The sequence below is a fragment of the Bidens hawaiensis genome, unplaced genomic scaffold (genome assembly GCF_021521415.1).
Source record: "Bidens hawaiensis isolate Kalapana, Puna unplaced genomic scaffold, B.hawaiensis_p1.1 tig00022676_1, whole genome shotgun sequence".
NCBI classification, from domain to species: domain Eukaryota; kingdom Viridiplantae; phylum Streptophyta; class Magnoliopsida; order Asterales; family Asteraceae; genus Bidens; species Bidens hawaiensis.
In genome coordinates this window covers 40,912-54,921 of record NW_027493539.1, presented here as the reverse complement: position 1 = coordinate 54,921, position 14,010 = coordinate 40,912, and the positions used below count along the sequence as shown (strand labels likewise).

The following is a 14,010-nucleotide window of genomic DNA, read 5'->3' as shown; positions in this document are numbered from 1 at the left end:
CACTATTAAAACATGTGGCTAGTTAAATGTCACAGTTTGTGGCTAATGCAGGTGTTTTTGGTCACATGTATCAAAGATCAAACAAACTATGACTGTAGGTCACATTTCACCACACGTTTTTATAATGTGGCTAGATTTTGTCACAGTTTTTTCAAAGTGTGGCAAAAAGTACCTGAGTAGGTATAGAATGGTCACATGAAGAATAACATGTGTGGCCAAAACATTCTGGAAGGTTTTCAAACATAGTCAAAGACCTTTTAGCCACACATTTAAGCCGAAGTGTGGCAAATCGCCCAGACCACATGTGTGGCTAAAAGTCGATATTCACGTAGTGTTTGGTAATTATATGATTTCAAGGGGTAATATGAAAGTTGGTTTTTTCGGGGGGGGGGGGGGGGGTATGACAAGCAACCAGGGGGTACGTTTAGCCTGACCCTAAATAATTAATGGATATTTTAGGCAACGATTGAGCCTTAAATGGATTCTAACAGACAATACAAATACATAAATGGAATTTGTGTTGATACATGGGCAAATCAGTTTTTAGCCAGGTTAAATCGGTTTTTTTATCTAACCGGTTCCATTTTCCAGTTGGGTTCAAACTGGTCACAGCTAAAAAACTACAGTCATAACCCGACTGTTTACAGATGTTGAAAACCGGTTTTTGTAAAACCAGTTTCAAACTGGTTCGGATACGGTTTATCTTGTAACCAAACTCGATGTATTGAGGGTAATTAATGAAGAACAACCTAGTTGTTGTGGGGAATTTATATTGGTTGTAGTCATTAAATGTTATTATGGTTAACGTTGTACCTTGGTTGGTCTCACGATAGTTATTGTCAGATTTTCAGCTACCCAACATGCGCACCAATTGCCACGTACTACCATCGAGTAGTCTATGGTAGTAGTAAAGCCTCATAGGTACAGGGGAGATGATTCAGTTGAGAATGTCTCAGCTTTTGCTTTAATGATTGCTGAAAGTAAAGATGTTTGTGAACCTATTACTTACAAGAAAGCAATTCATTCAAATCAAAAAGATAAATGGTTTAGTGCTATGAGAGAAGAGATGGATTCTCTTATAAAGAATGAAACTTGGGTTTTAGTGAATAAGCCTAGTGATAAGAAACTTGTAGATTGTAAATGGATCTATAAGGTTAGAGAAGTATTGGCAAGTGAAGCACCTAGGTTTAAGGCTAGGCTAGTTGCAAAGGGCTTCACATAGAAAGAGGGTGTGGATTATAATGAAATTTTTGGTCATGTTGTTAAACATACTTCAATAAGGGTATTATTGTCATTAGTGGCAGGTGAGGGTTTGGAACTTGAGCAACTAGATGTTAAAACAGCTTTTTTACATGGTAATCTTAAAGAGAAGATTTATATGAAACAACCTCCTGGTTTTGAGGTTGAGGAGGAAAAGGATAAGGTATGTTTGTTGAAAAGGTTATTGTATGGGCTTAAACAGTCGCCTAGACAATGGTACTTTAGGTTTGATGAGTATATGACTACTCATGGATTCTCTAGAAGTAGTTATGACACTTGTGTATACTTTAGAGAATGTGATTGTGGTAACATGTTGTATCTGTTGTTATATGTGGATGATATGTTGGTGGCCTGCAAAAGTAAAGAAGAAATTGCAGCCACTAAAGCTCTGTTAATGAAAGAGTTTGAGATGAAAGAACTAGGAGAGGTAAAGAAAATACTAGGAATGGAGATAAAAAGAGATAGGGGTAAAAGGGTCATAAAGCTATCATAAGAGTCTTATATAAAGAAGGTACTTGAAAAGTTTTCAATGAACTTTAGTAAGGATGTAATTACTCCTATGGGTGCACACTTTAAACTGTCAAAGGGTGATTCTCCAAGTACAGAAGAAGAAAGGGTAAAAGTGGAAAAACTACCTTATGCTAATGTGGTAGGTAGTCTAATGTACCTTATGGTATGCACTAGACCCGACCTTGGTTATTATGTAAGTTTAGTTAGTAGATTTTTTTCATGTCCTGGTTAGGCACATTGGGAAGCTCATAGGTGGGATTGGTTTTTGGGATTGATCCAAGTCCAGAAGCAATGATAAAGGGGTATGTAGATGCTGATTTTGCTAAAGATTTGGATAGGGGAAGATCTGTGATTGGTTATGCTTTCATAGTGTATGGTAGTTTAGTGAGTTGGAAGTCAAGTTTGCAGCATATAGTTGCTTGTCAACAACTGAATCAGAATACATTACTTTAACTGAAGCAATCAAAGAAGCAATGTGGTTGAAAGAATTTGTTGCAGAGTTAAGACTTAATGTTGATAAAGTTGTGTTGTGTTGTGACAGTCAAGGGGCTATGCATCTGTCCAAAAACCCTGTGTTTCATGATAGAACCAAACACATAAGTGTTAGGTTACATTTTATTAGAGAAATAATTGGCTCTAAGGAGGTTGAAGTCAACAAGGTGAATCCTGAAGTCAATGCTGCAAATATGTTGACTAAAGTGATTTCTGGTGCCAAGTTTGATCTATGTTTAGATCTATTGCATGCTGGTGATTAGTGATTCCTATAGCCAAGTCATAAAGGTGGAGATTGTTAGTGTTATGAACTTGGTCAAACAAAGTCAACAATTGTTAAGGGACTAGTTATGACATTTCTGAAACCCGAAGGACAAAAGGTGTACAAAGCATTGAAAGTTTATAACGACTTGAGTATGTTTGTTATAAAAGGGAATTAGGGTTTTAACTAATTCAATTCAATTACTTCTTGTTTCTGAATAATATTCATTTCTTTCTTTTGTATAGTAATTGGTTCTTCTTGTTAATCAAAAACCCTAAGCTTTCGTTAGTAGTCTCATTGATCTTCATAATCAGTTCTTATCAATTGTAATTCCGCTTAATTGATAACAAAACTGATTATGTATAGTTCATAACATGAACACGAACCATCTTTCCATTGGGTGTTCTCTAGATGACATGCTGCTTTCGCGACTGAGTTATCTATTTCTTTCTCTCTATACCCGGGGTGCAACCGTTTGAATGCTATGGGAGCTTGCATCACAGAAGATGTGCCCTCAACATGCCTTAAAGGATCTACAAAAGTTCGATAAATTTAACGACTTGTAAGAAACTTTACTCTCGTTTGATGACAACGTCAGCAAACATTTCCGAAGGAGCCAACTCTACATGTAAGAACACAAAAAAGGTTTTATATGTTAGGGATTCGGGTATTGCAACACACACACAAACACAATATAATCTGTAAGAGAAAAATATAAACGAAGATGAACACGCGAGATTTACGTGGTTCGGTCGGATGACCTACGTCCACGGGCTGCAACCAGGATATTTTATTATTGCTACTGTCTCACTCGTGATGAATTACAAGTACAACGATTACATTATAAAGAGACTAGTTAGGGTTTCTAGCTTAGGGAACAAGATAACATAAACGGGCCCTAATAAAGAGATATAGGGCCGGCCTAAAACCTCCCATGTCTTCCATCTTTATAAACCCATTTAATATGTCTTCAAGTAAACCGGACCCAAACCGAGCCCAAGCCTCCACAAACCCAACATTATATACTAACATACCATAAACCTTTGATTGGTTGTGGGATTGGTGGTTCCCAACCCGTGAAACCATAAACCAGTGAAGTACATGTACATGCAAATATGGTTGTGGGATTGGTGGTTCCCAACCCGACGGGAATTGTAGTAACTAAAATAAGTATATTAATGTATGAAAAGTAGTGGCAGTATATAAATCATTTGAGAAAATTGGTTCAAAAACAAAAATAAAACAAATATATGGGTAGAGACTAGAAACAAAGTTGATATTTAGAAATAGTCAAACTAGAGTAAAGATTAGCTAGGACGCCAACTTATAAGTCATTTTTAAGTGTTGATGGATCTAACAGGCATATGCCTCTTAATATCTTAAAGACATACAACAAGGAGTTATAGATTTTAAGATTCTTAAATTTTAAGATAGGCGTTTTAAATGCTTTATATAGATATAGATTAGTTAGTTATTGTACAACGTAGCCTACAACTAGGGTACAAACAAGTCAAGTCACTTGCGAGCGACTCGAAATCTGTTCGATAAAAACCTCAAAACGAGTTGAGCTTTTTTGAGCTCGAGCCGAGTTCGAGTCTCAAATATAGCACGCTTAGTTACGTGCCTGAGTTTGAGCCTTGTGTATTTAAAAATTTTACCTCTTTTAGAATTTTATGTGTTAATTTACACCGCATAGTTGAGCTTTGGCCGAGCTTTGACTTGTTTAACGTACTACATGAGCTCAAGCCAAGATCAGACTCATTTAAGGTCCTTTTAGAAATATATAAAAATAATTAGAAACATATGTAATACAACTAATTTGATTTTAAAAGGAAAAGGAAAAAAAATAAAATACTATTTTCTTCTCCAGCTATAGAAACAAAAACCAAGATGAGACTCTCTTTCTCAAATCTCAAGTGAGTTTAAATCTATTGCAGTTGGTTTCCAATTATTATATATACAAATACAAATTCTGAACACGTCGATCAATGGCTTCTTCTTCCTCATCTTCTCACATTAATCGATGGTCATGTAAATATGACGTGTTTCTTAGTTTTAGAGGAGAAGACACCCGCAAGACATTTGTAGATCATCTATATTCGAGTCTTAAACAACACCTGATCCGTGTTTACAAGGACGATGAATCACTTCCACGAGGGGAACCTATCCGTGAATCCTTGTTCGAGGCTATTGAAGAATCACAAATTGCTTTGATAATATTCTCCGAAAACTATGTTGATTCTTCTTGGTGTTTGGAAGAACTTGCACATATTATGAAATGCAAGGATGAGAGAGAGCTAACTGTTATACCCATATTTTATGGTGTGGAGCCCACATAAGTCAGAAGTCAAAAAAGAAAATTTGGAGAAGCATCTGCCAAACACGTGGTGAAGAATCATGATGTCACCAGAGCTCAAATATGGAGAAAAGCACTTGTCGATGCAAGTAACATCGCTGGATGGGAGCCCAAGAACATTGCCGACGGGTAATTTTTTTTTTACCTAACGCGCGAGTATAGTGAAAGTGTTTTTTAATGTTGAAAGTTAATCTTGAAACGTCTAGGGTCTGTTTGGTATGAAATAATGGAATAGACGATGGAATGGAATGGACGTGGTAATGGAATGGACAAAGGAATGGAATGAGTTATTACCATTCCAATGACTTGTTTAGTTACCACATGGGAATGAAGTGAATTATTACTTTGTATTGTTGGTAGGTAAGAAAAAAATTAAAAAAATAAAATTAAAATGGTAGTGAGGAGTGGTGGTGGTGGTGGGAGCGGTGGCGGTAACGGTGGAGGTGGTGATGGCGGTAACAGTGGAGGTGGGCAGCGGTGAAGGTGAGCGGCGCGTGTGGCTGGAGGTGGTGGGTAGCTGGCACTGATGGCGATGGTTTGTGGAGGTGGGTGGTGGCGGCGGTGGACGCCGATGGTGGTTAAAAGGAGGGCACTCAACATAATTTGAAATTCAAAAAGAAAGATAACGTGGTAAACTTTGTTATTAGTTAGAGTTATTCGAGGAGATCTTATCTCCTTATTTCATACATCACATTTGTATATAATATTGTAATTGTGTATATGAAAAGATCACTTTTGAGTGCCTTTCATGGTATCAGAGCAGTAGGTCGAACCTAGCCTGACAAACAACATTGGTTCCTCTGTGGGCTTGGTCCGTCCTTTGAAATGTTCTCCATTGCTCAACTAACCGTGCGCCCACCCCCACTTTTTCGTGATCTTCTCGCCCATGCCGAGAACCATGAGATTTTTCTCCAAACCCTAAACAACAACCAGCCGCCTCAGGCAGCCTTCTCGGCTCACTCCCAAAAATTCCCCAACTTCAAATCGACCCGTGATTCTGCAAACCGTGGCCGTTTTCGGGGTTCCTCCTTCGGTGGTCGTGGTCGTTTGACGGCCCCCAAACGTACACCTCACTGCCAACTTTGCAGAAATGAAGGCCATTATGCAAGTTCCTGTGCCAATCTTGCAAGCTATGCGCAACGAGCCATTTCTCTAGATGCAAATCTTGCACAGGCTTTTCAAGCACAGTGCAACATTGCCCAAAATACCCCTGATTGGACTGTGGATTCCGGAGCTACAGCCCACATGCTTCGCACCCCAAATGGCCTTGAGGACCTTGTTTCTGACCCGGGTAACTCTTATGTCACCTTTGGTAATGGTCAATGGTTACCCGTCACACAAATCGGAACAACAAAAATCAATGATAATTTACCTTTGCAAAACGTACTTGTTGTTCCTAATCTTACAAAAAATCTGCTTTCTATAAGCAGATTAACTAACGATTCACCTGTTGATGTCCTGTTTTCTAATAGTTTCTTCATATTCAGGATCGAAAAACACCAGCGGTCCTCGCTAGAGGCACTTGTGAAAATGGTTTCTACGTGCTCTCTCAAGGTCACAAGTCACTTGTAGCGGCTCTTACCGCTTCTCATCTCCAAGCATCGTTTGATAAATGGCATAGTCGATTAGGACATGTCTCGTTTGATATTATTTCTGTTTTAAATAAGCTTGGATATGTTTTTGTTACTTCTTTATTACCGAAACCCGGATTATGTTCATCTTGTCAATTATCTAAAGCGCATCATTTACCATTTCTTGAAAATCCTAAACGATCGCGACATATTTTAGATTTGATTCATTGTAATCTTTGGTGTCCCGCGCCCATATTATCGTCCGATGGTTATTTATATTATGTTATTTTTGTGGACGATTTCTCACGCTTTACTTGGTTTTATCCATTAAAAGCAAAATCCGATTTTTTCAACATACTCACCACTTTCTTAAACTTTGTTGAAAATCAATTCTCTTGTAAAGTAAAAATTTTTCAAAGTGATGGTGGAACGGAATTCACAAACAATCGTGTCAACATATTTTTCAACAATATGGCATTCAACACAGGTTATCATGCCCATACACACCTCAACAAAATGGCTGTGCCGAATGTAAACACCGTCACATAACCGAAACGGGGTTAGCAATGATGTTCAACGCACATGCTCCCGCCCACTTATGGCTTGATGCCTTCACCTCCGCCACCTATATTATAAATCGTTTACCAACACCAATTCTCAATAACAAATCCCCATTTGAAATACTTTTTCATCAAAACCCATCCTATTCCACTTTTAAAGTGTTCGGTTGTCGTGTTTTTCCATATCTTAGAGACTATGCCAAACATAAACTAGAACCACGAAGTGCTCCATGCATATTTATTGGTTATAGTCCCAAATACAAGGGTTATCGATGTTTAGACCCTATCTCGTCACGGGTATACATAACCCGCCATGCTAAGTTTGATGAGGACACCTTTCAGTGGTGATTGGCGGTAGTGGCGGCGGTGGTGGGAAGCATTGAGATATATGCGACGGGCAACTGGCGGTGCTGGGTGGCTAGCACCGATGGCGATGGCTGGTGGAGGTGGTGGTGGTGGCGGCCGTGGACGGCGATGGTGGTAGCTGGTGGCAGCGGCGGTGGTTGGTGGTGGTGGTGGTGGGTGTTGATGTTGGATGGTGGTGGTGTTGGGAGGGTGGTGGAGGTGATGTAGGGTGAAAGAGAGAATGGAATGAAAAAAAACATGGGGGTATGGATGGAATGAAATTGAGGTATTTTAGAGGGAATGAAATGGACTAGGTAATGGGTCTTTCCATTCCTTTGGTCAACCAAACATACTATTTTCCATTCGCTCACAGTGGGTCATCCCATTCCATCCTCCATTTCTGCATACCAAACGCTACCCTAATATTATTTTTAGTATTAGTTTTAATTTAGTATTGTTTGTTTTGGTATGATATTTTGAATGGCAGGAAATCGAATCGAGTCAAATAAGGAAGCACGGTTTCTAATTAGAAAATTATTTCTTGTTTGCTAAGTGAAATGTATTTTTTTTGGTATGTAATGTGTGTGCAAGTTTTATTCAATAAAAGAAAGACCCCTGATCTGGCGTTTGATCGCAATTGTCTTCAAGTGTTGTTTTTGGTAGGGGTGCATGGTCCGGTTCAGTGCGGTTTTAGATTAAAACCAAACCAAAAACCAAAACGTCGGTTTAGGTTTTCCGGTTTTTAATTTGGTTTCGGTTCGGTTTCGGTTTTTTCGGTTTTTTTCATTTGGGCTTGAAAATTTTAGGCCGAAAAAAAAGTTGGGGAAACATAATAAATATAAGTATAAATAATTTTGTTAATTGTTAACTAGTTGATAATAATACATTTTGTCAAAAATATTCGAGTTACATATTTATTAAATTCTTATTAATTATTTAAAATAATAAATAAAAATATAAAAATTTAGAAATTCAGTTCGGTTCGGTTTTTATTTCATGCAAAACCAAAACCGAACCATAAGTTCAGTTTTTACAAAAACATAAAACCAAACCGTCGGTTTTTGTTTCGATTCGGTTTTTCGGTTTAGGATCGGTTTTTTCGGTTTCTTGCTCACCCCTAGTTTTTTGGGCATAACTTTTAACATTTACAACTCAATTATAAAATTTTATAGTACAAATTTTCTGTAATATTAATACATTCAATTTTACTGACTACTTTGTCTAACGTGCCGAGCTAGATCTTTGTCTAAGCTACTCCTTTTAATTAGAAGGGACCGAACTTAAGTTAACTCCTTTTAAAGCTTTTTGTAAATCTCGAGCTAAGCTTTGGTTTGACTTGTTTGTGAGACGGGCCTAAATGAGCCAAAGTTGTGCTCAGGTAATTAGAGTTCCGATCGCTTCAACTCGTTCTTTCTTTGGAACCTCAGTAGGTGTGTTAGTCAAAATTCCTTTTTATATTTATCAGGCCCGTAAATATAATGAACTCGTAATTTAGTTAGATTGTTTTAGGCACTGTTGGAATTGGATTGATGGATGTCTCAGAGTTATTTTTATTGTTTACCTGGCTTCGCATCACTCTTCCAATTCATGAAATTCTAAGTTTAAATTCGAACTTGCCTCAGTTTAGTTAAAGATTTCAAATTTGTTTGTAACTCGTTCGATCTTTATAGTTTGTTGCTAGCTGATACAATAATTTTCCATACGATATACACAGGCATGAATCACAGTTCATCAAAAAAATTGTGGATGCAATTTTGGATAAATTGTTCATGTTAAATTCATGTGTTGATGAAGATCTTGTTGGAATGAGGGCTCGCTTTCAAGATTGAAGAAACACTAAGTGACCCCGGCAGATTACGGATAATCATAGGGTTAAGTAGATGTTTCCCACGAGGGTGAGGTCCGGCAAAGATGGTTATTCTTCTGATGACCTGCAAAACAGACACCGTGAGCTCGTCACTGAGAAGGGGGGGTACCTCCTTGTGACCACCCTCCGGCGTGAGAATCAGACTAGATTGCTCTGAATATAAGTGTATATTAAGAGAAATAGCTAGATAAGATAATATCATATGATATGTGATAAGATGTGATGGTATAAGATGTGTTCATACCGTTCCAAGGTGTTGGAGTATTTATAGCCGAAGGTAGGTTTCCAAGCAGGTACAGCCAGCTGTATAATATTCCTTTTCTACTGGGCTACGCACGTGCCATGCTGGTGGTTGGTGGATAGGCAGCGGCTGATAGTGACATGGCCGGCTGTGTACTATTCCTTTTCCACCAACTGCAGGCTATGTACGTGCCACGATGAGGGTTGGTGAGTAGGCAGCGGCTGATAGTGACATTTTGTACTAGAGCGTGCTCCTCCTCGTACTGTTGTCAGTGAGCTGTCACACTGTGATGGCCTGCTTTGGTCAGATCTTGTCTATTTTGTCCATACCTTGGCAGGTATAGTACAAAAGATCATCCAGAAGCGTACGGACTGGCTCATTTGGGCGGGAGTATTCCCGCCTTGCTCATTCCTTCTTCAGGTGACATTACTGAATTATTGAGTTAGTGCCTTGTGCGTGTAGCCTTACTGTTAGTGCGGGTAGCCTTCCCTGATGGCTTGTATCCGCAGCTGCTGGAACAGGCGGGGTACTTCACCGTTGGGAGGCTTTTCCTGCGGGAACAGCTGGCGTACTGCGCGTAAGGTCTTCATCTCTCTGAGCATGGTGGGTCCTGCGGAACCAGTTGGTCTTTGCGCAGACGTCCCTCTTCAAGGTGAGTCTTGCGGGTCCAACTGGGCTCTGCTGGGACCTACCTCTTCAAAGATTTAGAATCACTGTTAGACATTGGGTCAGGGGGTGTGTGCATGGTCGGGATATGGGGGGTTGGGGGTGGTGGTAAGACTACTCTTGCAACATCCGTTTATATGGAAATTTCAAAACATTTTCAAGGTCATTGTATCGTGGAGAATGTTCGAGAGGAAGCGAACAAGTATAGGTTGAATAAACTGCAAGAGAAAATTTTATCAACTCTTTTCAAAAAAGAAGTGAATGTACATAGTGTTGTGGAAGGAAACACATGATGAAAAATATGTTATGTCGTAGAAAAGTGCTGGTACTTCTTGATGACGTTGACAACCTTAGCCAACTAGAGGCATTAGCCGGAAAACATAACTGGTTTGGTAGTGGGAGCAGAATAATAATCACTAGTAGAGATGAACATTTGCTAAGAACCCACAAGGTAGACCATGTATATCCTGTCACATTATTATCAGATCATGAGGCTATCCAACTATTTAAAAGACATGCATATAATGAAGAAGACCCTGTAGAAGATTATGGGACACTTTCATTACGTGTGGTCTCTTATGCTGCTGGTCTTCCATTGGCAATTAAGATTTTAGGTTCTTTTCTATATGACAAAAGCAAGAAAGATTGGACGAGTACCTTGGACAGACTAAAACATATTCCAGAAATGAAAATAGTGGAAAAGCTAAAAATTAGCTACGATGGACTTAAAACAATGGAGAAAGAGTATTTTTATTGGACATTGCATGTTTCTTTAGACGAGGTTGGACCATAGATGATGCAATAGAGATATTTGAAGCTTGCGATTTCCACCCAGAAATAGGGTTAAAGGTGTTGAGACAAAAATCCCTCATTACTGTATACGACACTGAGTTTGGTGTTAGCTTTGATATGCATGATCTGGTCCAAGAAATGGGATACTACATTGTTAGAGGGGAACATCCTATGAATCCCGAAGAGCATAGTAGAGTTTGGAAAAGTGATGAAATCAAAGAGATGTGTTTTGGGGATGCAACAAGGGTAAATGTTATGCTTTTAAAAGGATACATGCATTATCTTATTTGTGTAGTTCATGATACATATTTCCTCTTCATTGCAGGAAAATAACAAGATTGAAGCCATGCTATATAAACCTTTACGTGCACTCCCCTGGAAGACTCGTGATCATGATTATTCATTACCCTTTTGTAAGCTTGTTTCAAACATGAAGAAACTAAGGTGGCTTTGTGTGTCCACTACGAGTCAGGATGAGGATGAAGGGCCTAATTTTCTGTCAAATGAGTTGCGTTATATTGAATGGTATGGTTATCCTGCAAGAAGTCCGTTCCTGAGCGGTTTCCTACCAATGAAGCTTGTTGTTCTAAAATTGAGTGATAGCAAGCAAAAAGAACTTTGGAAGGGTTACCAGGTATTTATTAGCTTCATGCAAATATATTTTCAGCAATTAGACAATCAACAAGCCGGTAAAATGTGTGCTTTTTTTATATATGTAAGATATTAAAGATTATTTAGTTTATTAAAAGAAATAATTCATTTAGTTAGGAAATACAAAAGGTGAGATTCACTCTAATTCACCAACTTTTTTCTAGAAATTTAAAACTAAATAAGGTTTAAGTTTATTAAATAATCATATAGTTTTACACCTATCAGATATAATACATAAATTCTTTTGGTATTGGAATGTACATGAGAACTTTAATATTGTGTCAATATGATTACTAATAACATTAAAATACTTTTTAATGTTAAAAGATATTTTGTGACTTTATTTGGTATTTTCTTTCTTTTTAGTGTAAGTTAACTTAAACATTAAAATAGAAAAAAAGCAGAAAAAAGATATAACTTAAATATTGGATCATACTAGTTATCAAAAATTCTTATATTAACTCGTCCATACTTTGTAGCATCTACCACATTTGAAAGTGCTTAAACTCGTTCGCATGGAGAAGCTATTAAGCACACCAAATTTTGATGGACTCCCACATCTTAAAAAACTGACACTCCATTCCTGTAAGGGGTTGGAAGAGATTCACCCATCATTTGAAAATCATACAAGTCTCGAATACTTAAAGGTGTTTACATGCCACAAGCTTAAAAGGCTTCCAACAATTAGTCAGATGAAAAACATCAAGCATCTACTAATAGCGTCATGTTATTTGAAAGACGAAGATATACCATGTGGTATTGGTGAGTTATTGAATTTAGAAGAGCTAAATCTAAGTTGTAACAATTTTACACGACTAGATTTTAGCCTCTCGCAACTACTCGACTCAAAAGCCTCAACCTATCATTTTGTGACAAGCTTCTTGATTTGCCCGAGCTTCCATCAAGTTTAGCTCTTCTCACAATGTACCGATGTAAGTCATTGACTCTAGTTGAAGATTTTTACAAAAATTGTAAACAGTTATGTCAAGTCTCTCTTATAGATGGGTGGAGTGACAGATTACTAAAATTCTTGCTTAAGGTATATATCTCTCTCCTTTTGAAAATCAATTATGTAATTCCATATATAGGCCGTGTATATATATATATAAATATAATGAATCAGTGTTGATCAATTAGGGAAAGGCTATTGAACATGGCTGTATGCGTCTCCAACTTGAAGGCTGCGAGATTCCAAAGGGGTTTAGACCACATTTGCTTAGAGGAAGGCGTTGTAGATTGGAACTTCCAGAGAACTGGTGCAATGACTTCTCCGGTTTCTTAATGTGTGTCGTGACTTCATACGACTCTTTCGCCATTCCATATCGTATATGGATAAGTATGAAGCAGGTGAGTGGTGACGATTCTGAAGATGATGTGATTTGGGAGGAGAGTCATGGCGATAAGTATATGACATGGGTGTGGTATGTTTCATTTGGTTCACTGAGTCACACTGCTTGGTGGGATCAAACATACAAAGCTCTTTCTTTTGAAAATGAATTTGACACTTGTAGTGGTTTTGGAGTTACACTAGTTGAGAAGATATGTACAAGTGGTCTAGCAGAAACATCAATGGATTCTTCTTCTACTTCTCAGTATGCACCTAAGATCAAAATTCAACACGACTCGGCATCTGCATTAACAATATCCTGAAGTCCATATAAATGAACATGACTCGGCATCCAAATTAACTTTAATGTTTCAAATGTTTTTAATTGTATAAGTCAACTGGTAGCAAATTTGCGATGCAATAAATTAATAAGATTTTTGGAAGCATATATAAGACAAGACAACATATCTTATGCATTTCTCTTGCTATCACTTGAGCACAACCTTGGCTGTATCAGGCCATGGTGTTGCTGGTGTATCGGCAGGAGAGACGGGTTGCAGATGGTGGAACAAACTCCGGTTATGGTGCATCACCACCGAGAAAATCTTCCAGCCGCCGGCTTTTTGAAAAAAACAGGTCGGCGCCTGGTATATTAAAAACAGGCGGCAGTTGGGAACATCCTTGTCAGACAGTTCCGGGAACATTGTTGGCAGGTTAGTACAAGTGTTGGTTGATTATTGGTGTAAAAAACTAGGCAGGTCGAATGGTTTTGTAATGGACATTATGAAGCCGGGTGAATTTGGATGGACATTTTGAGGATTGAGTTACTCAAAATGGACATTTTGGTCATTTTCGATTTTCCCCTTAAGTGAATGATATGTGAAAATAGACAGAGAGTATGCGTACCTCAAGCATGGATGGGAGTTGTTATCAATTAAGCGGAATTATAATTGATAAGAACTGATTATGAAGATCAATAAGACTACTAATGAAAGCTTAGGGTTTTTGATTAATAATAAGAACCGATTACAATACAAAAGAAAGAAATGAATATTATTTAGAAACAAGAAGTAATTGAATTGAATTAGTTACAAGCCCCAATGTCCCTTT

General features: G+C 38.1%; 1 pseudogene across 1 annotated transcript; it reads left to right on the top strand.

The window, feature by feature from the left end:
• The first annotated feature begins 4,512 nt into the window (after positions 1 to 4,512).
• On the top strand, positions 4,513 to 13,723 carry LOC143566025 (disease resistance protein Roq1-like; annotated as a pseudogene). The gene is made up of 6 exons (XR_013141169.1): positions 4,513 to 5,009; positions 9,071 to 9,177; positions 10,164 to 11,168; positions 11,248 to 11,556; positions 12,053 to 12,612; positions 12,711 to 13,723. The product of XR_013141169.1 is annotated as a disease resistance protein Roq1-like (transcript).
• Positions 13,724 to 14,010: the final 287 nt, after the last annotated feature.